This window comes from Schistocerca nitens, chromosome 1 (genome assembly GCF_023898315.1).
Source record: "Schistocerca nitens isolate TAMUIC-IGC-003100 chromosome 1, iqSchNite1.1, whole genome shotgun sequence".
In the NCBI taxonomy this organism is placed as follows: Eukaryota; Metazoa; Arthropoda; class Insecta; order Orthoptera; family Acrididae; genus Schistocerca; species Schistocerca nitens.
This window is the reverse complement of record NC_064614.1, coordinates 253867941-253886805: the sequence shown is the minus strand read 5'-3', so window position 1 is coordinate 253886805 and position 18865 is coordinate 253867941. Positions and strand designations below refer to the sequence as shown.

General features: G+C 41.0%; 1 protein-coding gene across 1 annotated transcript in view; it reads left to right on the top strand.

Moving 5' to 3' along the window:
• Positions 1 to 18865, top strand: part of LOC126247391 (parathyroid hormone/parathyroid hormone-related peptide receptor-like) — a 931061-nt gene that overhangs the window by 119216 nt on the left and 792980 nt on the right. Inside the window, exon 2 of the mRNA XM_049948475.1 lies at positions 8669 to 8726. The gene's annotated coding sequence lies outside the window, so the exon portion shown is untranslated. The remainder of the gene's footprint in view (positions 1 to 8668; positions 8727 to 18865) is intronic.

Sequence of the window (18865 nt, the reverse complement as noted above, 5' to 3'; positions counted from 1 at the left end):
CGTATGTATAGACTCGTGTCAAACTTGTAAATCAGTATGTGCTCCTTGTCGTGTTGAACAGCAGAAAAGCAGAGATTAATGTTGAGTATACTGTGAACTGAACACTCTGCATTATGCGTGTATGAACGGAGTTTTTGCGTGTGATGTGAATTCAAATCAGTGGGTCCCTGGCAAACAATGCTTGTGCACAATGTCAGGTTTGAATACTTCGAGAACTGTGTTTTGATGTGTATATCCCTTCAAATGTGTCGTATCAATCACTGAGCAGAAACTGTTTCGCAGGTACAAGGGAGTAGAGCACTGTACAGATGAATAGTCTCCCATAATTATGACAGTATTTCAAATTGTGCGCATTTTTTTACTGCAGTTCCACGGCTTCAAGCTCACGACGACAGCTGCGACAGTACTGGAGTCCTATCATTATTTGCAGCAGATGTATAACGGATTTGGTGTCATTATTTTCAAAGTAGAATCGTCAAATACCAGCACTGCGTGTGTTCTTCCCCACATTAACTCGGAATTCTACGAGGTGAGGTGCAGCCATTTACTGTTAAACACTATCAGTCTCTCAGTTACAAAATTACCTGTTGTTTCTCTAAAATGAAATTTTGTTCCAATTGTAGAATTGTTTTTAGTCGATCTACGACAACATTCTCATTTAACAGTCTCAACCCACTGTCCGCACAAACTAAGTTGACACTGAACAGTATAAATGTTGTGTTTTCTCCACCTATCTCCTTATAGTTATTTTACTATGTAATAAAATAGTGGTTGCACCTGTTCTCAATCACTTAGTGTATCACCCAAGTTTCGACGATTTATGAATAATTGTGTCAAATGAATAGATTTGCAACCAGCCGTTATGTGGCGCGCACTCAAACCTATCGTAAGTATTCTTTGTTGCGATTAGCGGAGAACAGCAGCAGTATTCGAATTTGACAGCTGTTGTCCTGTACGCCGGCCGAAGTGGGCGTGCGGTTCTAGGCGCTACAGTCTGGAGCCGAGCGACAGCTACGGTTGCAGGTTCGAGTCCTGCCTTGGGCATGGATGTGTGTCATGTCCTTAGGTTAGTTAGGTTTAATTAGTTCTAAGTTCTAGGCGACTGATGACCTCAGAAGTTAAGTCGCATAGTACTCAGAGCCATTTGAATCATTTTTGTCCTGTACACGTGTTCTGGAGCATGTTTGTTTACATTATAATGTGATTTGTATGGTTTGTCGCGTCGGTGTATGCCGAGTAATTAACCACATTTTTCGTTACATGCATATTTATTATTCAACAACCACGGTACTTTGTATTTGTGGCAACTATAATGCCAGAAAACGATGTTTATGTAATTTTATTGGTGCTGGTTTTGTGCATGTTTGCATAAATGTGCAAGGCGAGTATATAAGTACAGTTTCAGGGCTTTTGAGTTGCTACGGTAAATTTAACTTCATTCTTGTAACTCATAACCTAATATGTAGAATTCATCACCATTAACTAATACACTTACGTTAATTAAGGGTGGGTTGTATAAAGCACGTGACACAAAGAATGATCAATCTGAATTCGGAGATCAGCGTTATATTAACGTTAATCCTAGATTATTTCGTCGTGAAGTGGAATCATCTTCGACTGGCGTTATTTCTCGGATCGAGTCAACTTAAGCACAGTCGTCAGATTACAACCTTATCGGCATTACAAAATAACATTTTTGTTCTGCGCAAATCCGAGTTAAAAAGAAGTAAATAATGCTATTAACACAAAAAATGTTAAGTAAATATGTGAAAACGCCACTTTCAAATTGCTAAAGCTCTAAATACTTTTACGCTCTCTTAGGTTAAGAATGAGCGGCTTTGTAATTAATGAATACAGGTAACAATCGGATCTTATAACAGTTTTTGGAGATGACTCGTAGTTAATGTGATTAGTTTCAGGCATTTTACAAGCACTTAGAGGCAGTGTAAGAAATGGAAATTTTAATATTTGCATTGAAAAGTTAAGTATATGGAGCTTGACCGCAGCCAATAACGATTAAACATCTTTTTTAAAACTGTTCTCTAGCCTCGTATAGCGGTACCTATAGAGCATTTATTTTTTAACTACAGAACAAATGCATAAAATGTTATGCCAACTGCACACGCGTTGATGAACAATACCAGTTATATGCATAATAAAGTCAAGTTTTAGCGATAAGCCAGTGGCTCAGCGGTTGCTTCCCATAGTGCATTTCAGAGGAAGTCAGATTCTATCGCAGGTCATTTGTTGGAACTTTTTTTCTGTTTGCCACTTGACTTCGCCTCTGGCAGTGTTTGTTAATTTACAACATACTGAGCTGTTGAAGTTTCCATCTCACGAGAGGAATCTATCATATTTGCACCCGGAGTTGAAACTCAGTCTTATTTGATGTTTTTCCTCTCTCTCTTACTGTCGCCGAAGTTGTGACATCAATATTTTTGTTACATCTTGAAAAACAATGGAATTATTGGGAAAAAATAAGCATTTCAAATATTATTAAAAATAGCATTTATCATTACAATTCACATGGATTAACACTTTCCAGTAAACTATCACCAACAGTCTTTCTTTGTCTCTAATTAGTCGTTGTGTGACGGTTTGCCCTCTTTTGTTTCTTTGTTTGTTGTCCTCAGTGTCGACGTACTGGCTGAAAAAATAGGGGGTGGAAGTGCAGTACTGTCTACTGTAAATGATGTAGCCGACAGGTGCACTTTTGCATTTCACAGTTGTTTACTTTCACTTTTCACAGCCCCCCCCCCCCCCCCTCCCATATACAAATTTAATATGGCCAGTGCACTATTGTTTAGTTTTCTATAAGCCTCATCAATCGTTTTCAGGCGAACATCCACATACTGCTACAATAGTTTACTGTTGAATATCTATGAGCAGTAAAAAATCTAACCACAAAGTTCAAAGTTCTTGAAGAATAGAAAGTTACGTATGGAGCAGACGCTGTCATTGTTTTAACACACGGTCTAATAGTGTAACACTTATCTCACAGTTAGGTTGAAGCTTTGTTGTTATTCTAATCAACACAGATGTCTCGTCTGAAACTCGGCCGTGGACTGACTGTCTTGGTACCAAAAATCTGGTCCTTGTATATCTTCACAATAATGGGTACTGAAACTACACATTGTTCGAAGTTTAATTTATAGAAATTAACTGAATACATCGAAAAATTGCGTCTTTTTAACAGTTTATTCTACTACAAGACTTAAGCCGAATTATTTGTTTAAATGATGAAACTAACAGATATCGTTACGCAAACAATACTTTTGACAAAACTGTTAATTACTTTTGAATTAATTATGAGCTGGCTTTGCTGACATGTTTTCGAATAGGGCCAAATAGAGCCTTTAAGAAAACTACGAGGTGCATTCAAGTTCTAAGGCCTCCGATTTTTTTTCTAATTAACTACTCACCCGAAATCGATGAAACTGGCGCCACTTCTCGACGTAATCGCCCTGCAGACATACACATTTTTCACAACGCTGACGTTATGATTCCATGGCAGCGGCGAAGGCTTCTTTAGGAGTCTGTTTTGAGCACTGGAAAATCGCTGAGGCAATAGCAGCACGGCTGGTGAATGTGCGGCCACGGAGAGTGTCTCTCATTGTTGGAAAAAGCCAAAAGTCACTAGGAGCCAGGTCAGGTGAGTAGGGAGTATGAGGAATCACTTTAAATTTGTTATCACAAAGAAACTGTTGCGTAAAGTTAGCTCGATGTGTGGGTGCGTTGTCTTGGTGAAACAGCACACGCGCAGCCCTTCCCGGACGTTTTTGTTGCAGTGCAGGAAGGAATTTGTTCTTCAAAACATTTTCGTAGGATGCACCTGTTACCGTAGTGCCCTTTGGAACGCAATGGGTAAGGATTACGCGCTCGCTGTCCCAGAACATGGACACCATCATTTTTTCAGCACTGGCGGTTACCCGAAATTTTTTTGGTGGCGATGAATCTGTGTGCTTCCATTGAGCTGACTGGCGCTTTGTTTCTGGATTGAAAAATGGCATCCACGTCTCATCCATTGTCACAACCGATGAAAAGAAAGTTCCATTCATGCTGTCGTTGCGCGTCAACATTGCTTGGCAACATGCCACACGGGCAGCCTTGTGGTCGTCCGTCAGCATTCGTGGCACCCACCTGGATGACACTTTTCGCATTTTCAGGTCGTCATGCAGGATTGTGTGCACAGAACCCACAGAAATGCCAACTCTGGAGGCGATCTGTTCAACAGTCATTCGGCGATCCCCCAAAACAATTCTCTCCACTTTCTCGATCATGTCGTCAGACCGGCTTGTGCGAGCCCGAGGTTGTTTCGGTTTGTTGTCACACGATGTTCTGCCTTCATTAAACTGTCGCACCCACGAACGCACTTTCGACACATCCATAACTCCATCACCACATGTCTCCTTCAACTGTCAATGAATTTCAATTGGTTTCACACCACGCAAATTCAGAAAACGAATATTGCACGCTGTTCAAGTAAGGAAAACGTCGCCATTTTAAGTATTTAAAAAAGTTCTCATTCTCGCTGCTGGCGGTAAAATTCCATCTGCCGTATGGTGCTACCATCTCTGGGACGTATTGGCAATGAACGCGGCCTCATTTTAAAACAATGCACATGTTTCTATATCTTTCCAGTCCGGAGAAAAAAAAAATCGGAGGCCTTAGAACTTGAATGCACCTCGTATTAGGGCCTAGTTGCTCCTCTAAATGTTTATAATTAGTACAGAATTTATATTTGTTTATATGTCAACAATAGAAATTAAGTTACAAAACAATTACTGATTCTACCCTATAACAATAGTATTAAGTAGGAATAGTCGAAATAAATTAGAAAATCAATTACATCCACAAAAATAAGCACAAAATTAGATGTGGTGTTGTATTCATTAAAACTGAGGGCCAACCTTCCTCTTTTATGAAAATGCAGATTATACTCACGTATGTTAATCTTAATTACTCAGACATGAAAAAATGAATTTTAAGGAGGAAGATGGCAATACAAGAGGGGAGGTAAAAATATTCCATCATGCTTCGTCACAGTTGGCAAATATGCTTCTCGATTAGACGTAAACCAATTAACAGAACTGCACCAGAATATGTAAGCAACGTGCACAAAATAGTGAGAGCTCAAAAAGAAACCTATCTTCAGTTTTTGGACAAATTTTCGTGACCTTGCCTGGAGAAGTTTCTCTACATTATTGACTCATTGGGTGGGCAAATCGATAGCTCCTTATACGACGGGTTGTTTGTTGATGAAATTGGAATACCGAAGTGTTCATCTAAAATAATTCTGGCAAAGTGAATGTCTCTAAGTTAACTTTTTCCATTTCAAATATTATTAAAAATAGCTTTTATCATTACAATTCACGTAGATTAATACTTTCCAGAAAACTAAGACATTCACCGATTACAGAAGTGCTCTGTTTTCATTGCACAGTAAAGGGAAATCACAAGTAGATGTGATGCAGTTTAAATACACAGCTTTATCCATAGTCAATTTCAGGCTCGTTCTTTCGAGAAAATGTTTCGACATACGTAGTTTACCACGAATATCGTCTGATAACTAGTAGCTACATTAACGAGGATGTTCTAATTACATTCACACTAAAAAAATGTAACTGTGGCATGTGCCTTCGCACAATGTCCGTGATGCTCCGAATTTCTAAGATATCGACATGGAGAACGGAGAGATTCTCTTGCATCATGAAAGTAAGTAGCAAGGCAGAAAATGAAATACTGGAATTTATGTGTTTGCAGTTATCGATTGCCGTTAGCTGCAGAAAACTGTATGAGGTTTGTGGTGATAAAATCTAGTTTTAATACGATATAAAATGCTCATTGCTTTTGTCAGTAATACCGTTGTATTTCACGATGTCACGATGCCGCATAATTTTCTTGAGAAAGAAAGAGAGAAAAAAACACATAATATTGGATTTAAACAAGGGACGCATACATTCAAAGCTGTGCTCCCAACGACTGCGCTACCAGCTCACTTAAGTACACTCTGCGCAAGCGGACTGATGAAGCGAGGTCGAAGCTTCGACCGTACGTTTCTCGGGAACTATTTACTGTTGTTACCTAAGCCAAAGTAGGTGTCCCTTTATTTTCACCATTCCTTCACCCTGTTAAGTTCGGACTGTATCTGAAAGCTACCAATGGTGGGTTCCCATTGTCAGAATAAAAATAAATCACACGGCAGTTATAGCTGCAGCACTTGTCTTGGGCAATACAATACAGGTTTGTACAAAATGATCTGGAAACTTTGAAGTGATTGTAAAAATGTTTGTTTGTATGATTATGTGTGTCTGTATTATATGATTATATATATGGAAATAGCAATTCAAGAAGTTCTTGTGTCATGTTTATAAATGTTCTGTGTGTGAAAAGAAAGGTCACACGGCACACGCCCAATCTACAATCCAAATCACCCACACTCGCCCTAAGGTGTCCACATTGATGTCAGTCACAACTACCCTGATACGTCCGCCTTTGCAAAGACATCGTGTTTTTATTTCAACTTTTGTACCTAAGGTCCTGAATTTTCCACATGCATCAGTTGCGGACTCGCTATTGCAGATCTCAGTCCCCCAAAATGCCCCTTCTCCGTTGGTCTGGCCACCATGTTGCTGGAGATCATTGCAACAAAAAAGCTTCTTGTGTTGTTGAAGCCATACATATAATCACATAATACCTTAACTCAATACAAACATTTTGTACTATCAATTGAAATTGTCTAGATCATTCTAAATAATTCTGAATAGCTATCAGTGCATCGGATGGGGAGCCTGAAAGAATTGTAGCCAGCAGTGTTTTTTTTAAATCTGTGGAAGGACAAGTAAATAACAAGAACATACCAAATATCTTCAGTGGTCTGGAATATGTACATAGTTTTACTATTTAGTTTACATTTTGGGGCAATATATCTATAGGTTATAGACCGTTCTGGTGCTTGGTTTTTCTATGACGTAGTAATATAGGTTCCGAAGACGATTTTCTACATGTTATGTTTATGTTCCATTTTTGCTGCTGTTCTCATTTGGGTTTTTGTTGTCCACACTTCACAGCACTAAGAACGGATCACTTGTTTTTTTATTTTTATTTTAATTTTGTGTGTGTGAAATGGTATTTGTGTGTGTGTGTGTGTGTGTGTGTGTGTGTGTGTTGTGTGTTTGTGTGTGTGTGTGTGTGTGTGTGTGTGTGTGTGTGTGTGTGTGACCAGAAGGCGAAGGGGGAAAGAGAGAGAGAGAGAGAGATAGATAGATAGATAGAGGGAGGGAGGAAGGTATGTATTTGTTTTAATGTGGTTGCATGTGCAAGAGGGATGATTTTTACCTTATCTTTTTTTATTAAGTGTAATAGGGAGTCTGTACAGAAGTTTGTTTTCAGCGATGGATTTTTGCATGTGGAAGTTTCCTTGCATTAGGATAAGATATTTGTCACTGTCTTGTTATCATTGACATAACACATTTTCAAACATTTCCGGTCACGATTTACCTGTTAGTTCTGTGAATTCCTCGCATTTTCTTTGTCGGCCGTAGTAACTTTTATCAGTTCCTTGCCTTCAATTGTGTCTTTATGCTAACCGAATCCATTTCCAGCATGAAATCGGTTCTGACTGGGGAAAAGTTTGAAGATCGGAACTCTCCTGCTCTCTTTTATGTTTACAATACATCTTCGATAATAAGTATTGTGTATCTAGGATGTATGATCAGTAACTTCGGTCGCAGCCCTATAATCGTGCAAATAGCTGATTTTAGCGGTGTTGCAAAGCAGGTTTTGTGCTAATTTAAATCGACACTAAACCTCCTTCGGTGGATCCAAGTTTATTGTCATTCAATAGGGCAGAGTCTGAGCGATGTTCGATTTCTGAACTAAGGCCGAAATTGACCTTCACCCAGAAATGTTTATACAATCGGCACCTCGATGTAACATAACGAGATTAGATCATCATTCGATTGCGCGATCATTTACACTATTTAAATTTAGGTCGGCTATTACCGTTTTTTGCAGTAGCATCCGTCAGAGACGGAGAGAACGAATTTAAATAGGCATGTGTCAGTGTAGCGTGCTTGCTAAGTGGTTCACGGGTAAAGTGGCATACAACAAACCAAATGGTGTCAGGTTCGATCACCCGTCGCTTATAGGATTTTTATCTGTCAATTATCAATTCTTTTACCACTGGCAACGTTCGTCGATGTGAAAAATAAGTTGACAGAGGTTCGGAAGCCTCGTTAAACTGTGGGCCCCCATGTACCTGGCTGGATAAGTGAGTTCAAAGGCCGGATGAAGACAACGACATACCATCACCAGCAGGACCATGCCTAGTAAAGTACCGTTAGGTTCAAAACTATCTTCTGATTCATAACTGCTTTACTTGTTGCTAAGTGGTATGAAGTATAAAAATTGCATTTTTCAAACCATCGAGAAATAGTAGGGTTTTGGCCATACTCTTTTATTTTTCTCTCTTCTGTTAGTCGTGGGAATAACCTCCAGAACTCTTGTGTCTATCCTCATGTCACTCAGTATATCAAACAGCCTGTGTCATCTGTTTATTGACTGTCTTAAGCTAAGAGAAGAGTCGTTCTAGTACGGCTTTAGCTTATCAAGTTTCCTGGAACTTTTCCCTGATATCTTAAGTGACTGTGTTTCTCTTTCGTTTCAGTTGGTCTTGAATGGGTTCCGAACGCATTGGTCTTCAGGCTGTGTTACTTAAATTTGAGGTAATAAAACTATTCGTTAATTTCTTGCCTTATAAAAACTTCCACAAATTTTGTAGTAGTTCAGTGTTAGCATAGTTTAAACAACGACAAGCTGATGACATTAAAGTTCAAGGACGTCTCCATAAGCAACATTTGAAGACGAATAAAGGTCTAACGCAAATTATTGGTTAATTACTATTACGAAAATAAATAAGAAAAGCTTTGACCCTATCTGAAGCGCGGTCTTTGAATTTCAGGATTTCCGATAGTGTACACAGTGGAAACAAATAGACGTAACTACACTACTTTTTCATTCCCGAGACGTCTTCACCTGTAGTGAATTATTCTTTCTATTTCTTATCGTCTCTTCGTCAGTCCTTGATCCTGTAATCTATTTTTCACTTGATAACTTAGATTATTATGTTTCCTTGATTATTTGAAGTTCATATCACATACATAAAGAAAAACAAAAAACAATTCTTTTTAGCTCATACTGACAGTAGCTTCGTACCTTTTTATGAAAAGAACATATTTGGTTCTTGTACTGTAGTTAGAGCAAGCAACTTTCTCAATTACTCTCTACGATGGCGATGCTTAAAACGCAATCCACACATAAATGTTCAGTTTTTCCTTTACTGTCACTATGCTCATTCCATTTTTTGTATCGAAACAGCTGTGATGGTAGATTTGTTTGTATTCTTTTTTATATTCTCTAGTCCATCCACATCTCACCACTGGCTTTACCTGATAGAGGTATTTTCCGTTTACAGGTATCCCTGTGACAAATGGAATCAACATCAACAGAAACCAGTAGCGCTGAATGCATTTTATGATAGAAAGAAATCTGTAAGCGATTTTACAAATATCATTTTTAGTTTGTTATAGCCATGGCTTGTTTCATTATGTTGCGTTAGCCAGTTCTGCATTAAGCATCTTACAGATATTTTTCTTATTGTTTTCAGTGGTACATGATCTTCTACTGATATTTATCTGAGTATTAATGAACATAATATTTTTTCTTGTTGAGCTTATGGTTTCCGCGCACCTTATCCGCCATAGTATGTGTGATGATGGTTAGTTATCACTATTGTTTCATAATTTCTCCGGGTTCTACAGTAATAGTCCGATGGCTCCGTGATGTAATACACTAGCTGTCAAAAAAACGTTAAGTAACCAGAAGAAATGGATGTCAGTATAACGTCGTACACTTATACGGAGTGTTCAAAAAGTCTCTCCGCCGTGCCGTATGATAGCCGCGCGTGCCGTATGATTGTTCGCCTGCCTGGGTTACTTACCTTCAAGTGGACTCTCCCAACATTCCACTGTTTCGTTTATCTCAGCCAGCGTCAGTAGTATCGTTGGTGTGCGTCGTCACGTGTTGACGTGAGCGTTTAAGTTTAGTTCCTTTGTTCGTTTGTTTCGTTTTTGTTGCTCTTAAAATGCTAACCATTCAAGTACGTGTGTTTTTAGTCGAACAAGTGTTAAAAGCTGGCGGTAAATACACAGTTTCAGTTCGTCAAACATTTAATTCAGTTTTCCCGGAGACAGCACTTCCACATCGTAATACTGTGCAAGATTTGATTAACAAATTTCAAAGTACGGGTTCCGTGACACATGCACCGAGAAGTGGTCGTCCTAGAGTTTTGTCTGAGGATAAACTACTCGATATTTCCGATAAAATGTCCAAGAGCCGGAGCAAGTCAGTAAGAAAACTCGACCAGCAAATCGATGTTAGTGTCGGAATGGCCCACACAGCTGTAAGGAAAAAATTAGAACTTTTCCCATACAAAGTAGTAGTCATGCAAGAACTGAAAAATACTGATCATGGCAAGAGACTGCATTATTGTCAATGGTTCAAAAATTTCGTTCAACAAAATGGAAAGGATATTCTTAATGAAACGTTTTTCACTGATGAAGCGTGGTTTCATTCATCCACTCGCAAAATTCTCGTACGTGGAGTACTGAAAATCCATTGTGTATTCATGAGGAACCACTTCATTCTGTGAAAATAGGAGTTTGGATTGCAGTTTCGAGACGTCGGATTGTGGGTCCCATATTTTTCAACGAAACGATAAACGTACAACGTTACTGCAGTGATATTCCGTACACATTTATAGGAGAACTTGTGTTAAGTGAGATACTGAACATTTATTTTCAACAAGATGGTGCAACCGCGCATACAGCTCGCGTTTCAGTGCCACTGCTTGCAGGTGTTTTTGGTGATCACATAATTTCACAGGAACTTGGCATCCACGGTCGCCTGACCTAACACCGCCTGACCTTTTCTTCTGGGGTGCAGCGAAAGCAACTGTCTATAAAAACCGTCCAAAATCCGTCGATGAATTGAAAACTGCAATCTCCACTTTCACTGCTTCTGTTACAGAAGAAATGTTACAGCTTGTGTTTGGGATCATGATTAGGCGAACTGAATTGTGTATTCAACAACAGGGGGGACACTTTCAACATTTAATGTGAAAATTTGTAAGTAAAAATGAATATGCAGAGGTTGATTTCGGTATGTTCACTGCGGCATACGGCACGCGCGGCTAACAATCATACAGCATTGCGGAGAGACATTTTGAACATCCCGTATGTTATAGGGGATACATAAAGGATTAGAGTTGCATTTCTCTGACAGGTATAACGGCCAACAGAGTACATAAGCGTTGTTCGTGTTTAGTGTTACGATGCCAGGTAGTGCATGTAAGGGGCGTGAACCGTGTCTGGTGCTGAGTAATCACTGCGAAGGACGCGGAGGTGTCGCATACTCGTGTGGAACATCGTTATCAGTTGTGGATCTCCATTTGGCCGGCTCATCAAATCCTACAATATCCAGATATATAGGGCATTTCGCAGTGTCAAGGTCACAATGGTGGGCTGCATTGGAACGTGAAATAAGGCCTAATCGTCATCATTGCTCTGGTCGCCCTCGTCGGACCACAAAGGGGCATCGCCGTATTGTGCACCAACCACTTCATAACCCATTCAAATTTGCGCCTCTCATACGAGTACAAGCAATGGACTCCCTCCAGCATTCTGTGTCATCCCGCCCAGTGGTAGGAGACTAGCAGTGGCCGGACTAGGGAATTACCGTCCCATGGGTAGGCTGTTGTTAACCCATAACACAAACGGCTGCGTTTGGAATGGTGCCGTGATCGGGAAGAATGCTGGCTCTGAGCACTATGGGACTTAACATCTATGGTCATCAGTCCCTTAGAACTTACAACTACTTAAACCTAACTAACCTAAGGACATCACACGACACCCAGTCATCACGAGGCAGAGAAAATCCCTTACCCCGCCGGGAATCGAACCCGGGCGCGGGAAGCGAGAACGCTATCGCACGACCACGAGCTGCGGACTGGGGGGGGGGGGGGGGGGGGGGAAGAATGCTGTTTGCTGATGATGCTGTGGTGTACGGGAAGGTGTCGTCGTTGAGAGACTGTAGGAGGATACAAGATGACTTGGACAGGATTTGTGATTGGTGTAAAGAATGGCAGCTAACTCTAAATATAGATAAATGTAAATTAATGCAGATGAATAGGAAAAAGAATCCTGTAATGTTTGAATACCCCATTAGTAGTGTAGCGCTTGACACAGTCACTTCGATTAAATATTTGGGCGTAACACTGCAGAGCGATATGAAGTGGGACAAGCATGTAATGGCAGTTGTGGGCAATGCGGATAGTCGTCTTCGGTTCATTGGTAGAATTTTGGGAAGATGTGGTTCATCTGTAAAGGAGACCGCTTATAAAACACTAACACGACCTATTCTTGAGTACTGCTGGAGCGTTTGGGATCCCTGTCAGGTCGGATTGAGGGAGGACATAGAAGCAATTCAGAGGCGGGCTGCTAGATTTGTTACTGGTGGGTTTGATCATCACGTGAGTGTTACGGAAATGCTTCAGAAACTGGTGGGAGTCTCTAGAGGAAAGGAGGCGTTCTTTTCGTGAATCGCTACTGAGGAAATTTAGAGAACCAGCATTTGAGGCTGACTGCAGTACAATTTTACTGCCGCCAACTTATATTGCGCGGAAAGACCACAAGGATAAGATAAGAGAGATTAGGGCTCGTACAGAGGCATATAGGCAGTCATTTTTCCCTCGTTCTGTTTGGGAGTGGAACAGGGAGAGAAGATGCTAGTTGTGGTACGAGGTACCCTCCGCCACGCACTGTATGGTGGATTGCGGCGTATCTGTGTAGATGTAGATGTAGATATAGAGTCGCGAATCTGCACTACACTGAATGACCATCATCGATGATTAAGTTGGCGACCTTAGGAGAGGTCACGAGCTTCCAATGTTTTGGAGAGGCACAGCGGTGTTACCCCTGACGTCATGGTGTGGGCAGCCACTGGGTATGTCTTCAGTTAACTAAGGCGGTGGTTGAGGGAAATCTGACGGCACAACGGAACGTCACGGACGTCTTGAATCCTCACGTTTTTCCGCAGGACATTGGTCGTCCGCATTTGGCACGGTGTCTCTACGAGCCGTCTGCGCGATATTGACGTACTCCTGTGGCTAGCAAGGTACCTAGAAGTGATCCCCAAAGCACATGCTTGGCACCAGCTCGACTTCTTCCCAGTGCCACTACCCAGGATATCAAGGACCAACAGCTGTTAGCCTGCTTGCCTCAGGAGAGGATACAACGTCTTTCTGACACCCTTCCCAACCGAATCAGTGCATATATCCAGGCCAGAGGGGATACAACGTCATGCTGATAAGTGAATCGTACTGCCAAGTTCTTTGTAAATTTGACTCAATTTTGTAATACATACCTCCTCAACCCGTGAAGTTTCATTTCGTTTCCTCCTCCCCTTCCGGCTGGTTCACATTTTTAGTCAGACAGTGTAGTTATACCCGTAGATAATGTATTTAATGATTGTATAATTGTCGGAATTTCTTCGTTTGTAAATACAGTATTGGCGTGGAAATTATATTGAGCAAATCGTAAACATTTACTGGGTAATCAGAATACGTCTTCGAAAGATTCTGATGGTTTCCTTAGGCAACGTTATCAGTAAGATATCGATTTATAAAATGAATCGGTCAGTGGTTAATTGCTCCAATGGCGAGATAACGGCGTGCACTGTCATTACCGCGAAGGTGAATGTGGTTCATGGTGATAGAATTGAAGGTTTTAGAGCGTTTTTAAAGGAGTGAATTATCACCTTGTGATTTCCTGTCTTCTGAACACCCTTCCAGCAAAGTAGTGTTGTGCTGCGGTTTATAATTATGACTAGCTGATAACAGACGCAAAAAGACGAGGTCACATAGTCATTCGCACATTACTGTAATGGCGGATTTAGCAGCTATTAGTGTGAGAAAATGCACATTACTAATTGGCGCTAATGGGCATCCAGATGCTGGCAGCCCCACGCTCATGAATAACCTCACAGCTCTCCGCGAATCCCTCCATGACGGAGCGCTAACCACAGTCTCTGACTGTTAAGGCCGGCCGGAGCGGCCGAGCGGTTCTACGCGCTACAGTTTGATGCCGCGCGACCGCTACGGTCGCAGGTTCGAATCGTGCCTCGGGCAGGGATGTGTGTGATGTCCTTTAGTTAGTTAGGTTTAAGTAGTTCTAAGTTCTAGGGGACTGATGACCTCACCAGTTAAGTTCCATAGTGCTCAGAGCCATTTGAACCATTTGACTGTTAAGACAGACGCAAATTTTAAACGATCTTTAGCGGAAGAAATATCTCATCGGCTCCAAAATGTAGATGATTTGTTATTCCTCTTTCTTTAAATACAACAGAACATATTTAGTTACAACATCGCGATTTTTTCTTAGAAATGGTTCAAATGGCTCTGAACACTACGGGAATTAACTTCTGAGGTCATCAGTGCCCTAGAAAGTAGAACTACTTAAACCTAACTAACCTAAGGACATCACACACATCCATTCCCGAGGCAAGATTCGAAACTGCGACCGTAGCGGTCGCGCGGTTCCAGACTATAGCGCCTAGAACCGCACGGTCACTCTGGCCGGCGATGTTTTCTTAGAAAATATCTTGAAGTAACTCCTGTGCAACAATTCCATCTTCAACAGAAGCTGCAATTTTTGGGAGGAAAATCAAATTCCGCTTGAGATTTATTCGATATCATAACCGGTTTCAGGTGTACTCCATTATCCAGTGCAGCGGTGTAGCCATGCAATATGTCGCTCGTTCGTACTGGGAAATACTAGTTATTCATTTATTCATTCGTTATTAATTCAATTATTCATTGCGTTCGACAGGTCCCCTCCCCCGCTGCCCCGCCCCCCCCCCCCCCCCCACATAAACCATGGACCTTGCCGTTGGTGGGGGGGCTTGCGTGCCTCGGCGATACAGATGACCGTACCGTAGGTGCAACCACAACGGAGGGGTATCTGTTGCGACGCCAGACAAACGTGTGTTTCCTGAAGAGGGGCAGCAGCCTTTCCAGTAGTTGCAGGGACAACAGTCTGGATGATTGACTGATCTGGCCTTGTAACATTAACCAAAACGGCCTTGCTGTACTGCGAACGGCTGAAAGCAAGGGGAAACTACAGCCGTAATTTTTCCCGAGGGCATGCAGCTTTACTGTAATATTAAATGATGATGACGTCCTCTTGGGTAAAATATTCCGGAGGTAAAATAGTCCCCCATTCGGATCTCCGGGCGGGGACTACTCAAGAGGACGTCGTCATCAGGAGAAAGAAAACGGGCGTTCTACGGATAGGGGCGTGGAATGTCAGATCCCTTAATCGGGCAGGTAGGTTAGAAAATTTAAAAAGGGAAATGGATAGGTTAAAGTTAGATATAGTGGGAATTAGTGAAGTTCGGTGGCAGGAGGAACAAGACTTTTGGTCAGGTGAATACAGGGTTATAAATACAAAATCAAATAGGGGTAACGCAGGAGTAGGTTTAATAATGAATAAAAAAATAGGAGTGTGGGTAAGCTGCTACAAACAGCATAGTGAACGCATTATTGTGGCCAAGATAGACACAAAGCCCACGCCTACTACAGTAGTACACGTTTATATGCCAACTAGTTCTGCAGATGATGAAGATATAGATGAAATGTATGGTGAGATAAAAGAAATTATTCAGGTAGTGAAGGGAGACGAAAATTTAATAGTCATGGGTGACTGGAATTCGTCAGTAGGAAAAGGGAGAGAAGGAAACATAGTAGGTGAATATGGATTGGGGGGGGGAAGAAATGAAAGAGGAAGCCGTCTGGTACAATTTTGCACAGAGCATAACTTAATCATAGCTAACACTTGGTTCAAGAATCATAAAAGAAGGTTGTATACATGGAAGAATCCTGGAGATACTAAAAAGTATCAGATCGATTATATAATGGTAAGACAGAGCTTTAGGAACCAGGTTTTAAATTGTAAGACATTTCCAGGGGCAGATGTGGACACTGACCACAATCTATTGGTTATGAACTGTAGATTAAAACCGAAGAAACTGCAAAAAGGTGGGAATTTAAGGAGATGGGACCTGGATAAACTGACTAAACCAGAGGTTGTAGAGAGTTTCAGGGAGAGCATAAGGGAACAATTGACAGGAATGAGGGAAAGAAATACAGCAGAAGAAGAATGAGTAGCTCTGAGGGATGAAGTAGTGAAGGCAGCAGACGATCAAGTAGGTAAAAAGACGAGGGCTAAAAGAAATCCTTGGGTAACAGAAGAAATATTGAATTTAATTGATGAAAGGAGAAAATATAAAAATGCAGTAAATGAAGCAGGCAAAAAGGAATACAAACGTCTCAAAAATGAGATCGACAGGAAGTGCAAAATGGCTAAGCAGGGATGGCTAGAAGACAAATGTAAGGATGTAGAGGCTTATCTCACTAGGGACAAGATAGATACTGCCTACAGGAAAATTAAAGAGACCTTTGGAGAGAAGAGAACCACTTGTATGAATATCAAGAGCTCAGATGGAAACCCAGTTCTAAGCAAAGAAGGGGAGGCAGAAAGGTGGAGGGAGTATATAGAGGATTTATACAAGGGCGATGTACTTGAGGACAATATTATAAAAATGGAAGAGGATGTAGATGAAGACGAAATGGGAGATAAGGTACTGCGTGAAGAGTTTGGCAGAGCACTGAAAGACCTGAGTCGAAACAAGGCCCCGGGAGTAGACAACATTCCATTAGAACTACTGACAGCCTTGGGAGAGCCAGTCATGACAAAACTCTACCATCTGGTGAGCAAGATGTATGAGACAGGCGAAATACCCTCAGACTTCAAGAAGAATATAATAATTCCAATCCCAAAGAAAGCAGGTGTCGACAGATGTGAAAATTACCGAACTATCAGTTTAATAAGTCACAGCTGCAAAATACTAACGCGAATTCTTTACAGACGAATGGAACAACTAGTAGAATCGGACCTCGGGGAAGATCAGTTTGGATTCCGTAGAAATGTTGGAACACGTGAGGCAATACTAACCTTACGACTTATCTTAGAAGAAAGATTAAGAAAAGGCAAACCTACGTTTCTAGCATTGTAGACTTAGAGAAAGCTTTTGACAATGTTAACTGGAATACTCTCTTTCAAATTCTGAAGGTGACAGGGGTAAAATACAGGGAGCGAAAGGCTATTTACCATTTGTACAGAAACCAGATGGCAGTTATAAGAGTGGAGGGGCATGAAAGGGAAGCAGTGGTTGGGAAGGGAGTGAGACAGGGTTGTAGCCTCTACCCGATGTTATTCAATCTGTATATTGAGCAAGCAGTAAAGGAAACAAACGAAAAATTCGGAGTAGGTATTAAAATTCATGGAGAAGAAATAAAAACTTTGAGGTTCGCCGATGACATTGTAATTCTGTCAGAGACAGCAAAGGACTTGGAAGAGCAATTGAACGGAATGGACAGTGTCTTGAAAGGCAGATATAAGATGAACATCAACAAAAGCAAAACGAGGATAATGGAATGTAGTCGAATTAAGTAGGGTGATGCTGAGGGAATTAGATTAGGAAATGAGACACTTAAAGTAGTAAAGGAGTTTTGCTATTTGGGGAGTAAAATGTAGACTGGTAATGGCAAGGAAATCGTTTCTGAAGAAGAGAAATTTGTTAACATCGAGTATAGATTTAAGTGTCAGGAAGTCGTTTCTGAAAGTATTTGTATGGAGTGTAGCCATGTATGGAAGCGAAACATGGACGATAAATAGTTTGGACAAGAAGAGAATAGAAGCTTTCGAAATGTGGTGCTACAGAAGAATGCTGAAGATAAGGTGGGTAGATCACGTAACTAATGAGGAGGTATTGAATAGAATTGGGGAGAAGAGAAGTTTGTGGCACAACTTGACTAGACGAAGGGATCGGTTGGTAGGACATGTTTTGAGGCATCAAGGGATCACAAATTTAACATTTTAGGACAGCGTGGAGGGTAAAAATCGTAGAGGGCGACCAAGAGATGAATACACTAAGCAGATTCAGAAGGATGTAGGTTGCAGTAGGTACTGGGAGATGAAGAAGCTTGCACAGGATAGAGTAGCATGGAGAGCTGCATCACACCAGTCTCAGGACTGAAGACCACAACAACAACAACAACATTCGACAGTTCCCGTCATGAAGAAGAGTCTTCAGGGATGTGGAGCGATGGTGTACATTAATAAAGTGAAACAGCAGCGATAGATTGCATCAATAATTGACTATCGTTAAACTGTTACAAGCTACTAGTGGGTATTCAACCTACGTTTAACGCAGTGAAGTTAACAAAAAAGGAGCTACTTCAGAAACAGCATCTGCTTTCCCAGTTATATGAAAACCAGAGTCCCAGTGGGAAACTTTCGAACTTTTATAGTTTCAGATAACGACAGCATTTGGAATAATTGTAGTCGCTGGGCTAAGGTTAGTTACGAGAATGAAGAGTAAACGTCTTTAAAAATGAACCGAACGACGTGAAATAATAATTATGAATTCATAATACATCGTTTTATGTACACTTACATGTGCCCGAAAATATGTTTGGCATTCGGAATGTTTGTCCTGGTTTGTACGAGTGTTTGTCCCGGCTTGTACGATGGGCGGGGACGAGGGACTGTTAGTAATGCCACATGACGTGTAACTGTAACTCGACCAATATATTCAATTAAAGTAAGCACGTTAGGCCGTAGTAACAATAGGTAAACCGCAACTCAAGGCGGCGATAAAAAATATGTCCGTTGTTTCGGAAAGTATA